The sequence below is a fragment of the Empidonax traillii genome, unplaced genomic scaffold, assembly GCF_003031625.1.
Source record: "Empidonax traillii isolate 1590-97213 ecotype Southwest subspecies unplaced genomic scaffold, ASM303162v1 scaffold236:size2090792, whole genome shotgun sequence".
Taxonomy (NCBI): domain Eukaryota; kingdom Metazoa; phylum Chordata; class Aves; order Passeriformes; family Tyrannidae; genus Empidonax; species Empidonax traillii.
In genome coordinates this window covers 111,092-112,694 of record NW_020955429.1, presented here as the reverse complement: position 1 = coordinate 112,694, position 1,603 = coordinate 111,092, and the positions used below count along the sequence as shown (strand labels likewise).

General features: G+C 40.2%; 1 protein-coding gene across 1 annotated transcript in view; it reads left to right on the top strand.

Annotated features, from left to right (window-relative positions):
* Positions 1-605: 605 nt before the first annotated feature.
* The window catches only part of GJA8 (gap junction protein alpha 8), a 24,443-nt gene continuing 23,445 nt past the window's right edge, over positions 606-1,603 (top strand). The window contains exon 1 of the mRNA XM_027888283.1: positions 606-648. The gene's annotated coding sequence lies outside the window, so the exon portion shown is untranslated. The remainder of the gene's footprint in view (positions 649-1,603) is intronic.

Sequence of the window (1,603 nt, the reverse complement as noted above, 5' to 3'; positions counted from 1 at the left end):
GGCGCCGATAAAATGCCATCGCCGCCCTAATCTCCCGGGCGGCCCCGCAGAAAACTGCACAGCATGGGGGGCTGAGCCTCCCGCGGGCGAGAGAGAGACCAGCGTGGGACTCCGGTCCAGAGCAGGGCAACAGAGGAACGGCCCCAGCCCGGGATAATCTCCACGGTGCGTGGAACAGCAGGTGCGCTGGTCAGTTTTGTGCTGGGATAGGGTTTTGCAGGAAAAAAAAAGCTGGGCTGGCTGTTACTTTTCCGCACCTAACGGAGTTGGGAATGTGAGCCATGTGGAGTGCTTGCAGGATGTTCGTTCCCAGAGCCATAAGCAGTAGAGGTAAGATAATGGGAAGGAATCCACGGTTTTTTTTTTTTTTTTTGTGGTCTTTCTTCTCTTTCCATAAGTAATAACTTATGTCTCTCTCTTGGTGTATTAAGGACTTCAGTAGTTCTGGTACAAACCTTAATTATCTCTAAAAAAAAGAGTATTATTTGTCAACACATAACTGCTACCTACGTGTAGGCCCATGGCAATTTTTAAAGCTGTTTTTAATTTTTTAATTTTTTTTTTTTAATAGGCAAGCAGCTTGCAGAGATGCACTTGAAAGAGTCCTAAGGATCCCTGAATATAAAACCATAAGCAACAACTGAGCAGGTATGTAATTTTTGGAAACTATAGCTGGTGCCAAACCAGTGTATGGTATCTTGCCACTACAGGAGAATGAGGAAACCTGACATGGAATTGGCTGGAAAGAAGAATTTTCCCTCTGAGTGAGAAATTTGGATGTTTAAGATCTTTTTTTTTTTTTTTAGAGATCTTAGGCTTAATGTCCATCTTCCTGAATTAGAGAGAAAATTGATGATGCTAAAATTCCTTGCTGGAGAAAAATTTCCAGATTTTTTTGATCAAAGAACCTGGGGTCAAAGTCCTTCACTTTTTTTCATGGCTGAAGATTTGACTTCACTGACCCAAAAGAGAAACTTCACTGGTCCTAAAGGTGAAACAAAGGACTTCTTTAGAGGAAGGAATTATAATTATCAACAGCAACTTGCAGTGAAATCAATGAAAAGTTTCAATTTGACTTGCTGTTTTCCTTTTATGTCTTATTCAGAAAATAGGCTTATGCAGCTCTCAGCATATTCTTTTTTCCTGGGCTACAGCTCTAGTCAGTACTATATTATTCACTGAATGTCATTATCCTGTATCTCTTATATAACACCAGTCTCATAATCACCCCTGTAATCACTTCCACATGCTGCAAACTTGCAGAATGGAATAAACTCCTTCTGCACCCCCTCAATCACGTTATCTTTGCCAAGTTCTTACTCTCCAGTACTTGCTGGGATACCTCAAAGTTTATTTTCAGTATCATAATGCCAAAGCTGTTCTCACAGGAATATCTAGTGTTGCCCCAGCTACGACTATCTGCTACCCCCTCCCACTTGCCATCTTCTTGAGCGGTGTTTAACCGCTTTCACTCACCTTTATGCCTCTTTCCAAGCCTTCAAATTTTACTTTCCTGCACTTCAAGTTTGGTGCCTTTTTTTTTTTTTTTTTTTTTTTTTTTTTTTTTTTTTTTTTTTTTTTTTTTTTTTTTTTTTTTTTTTTT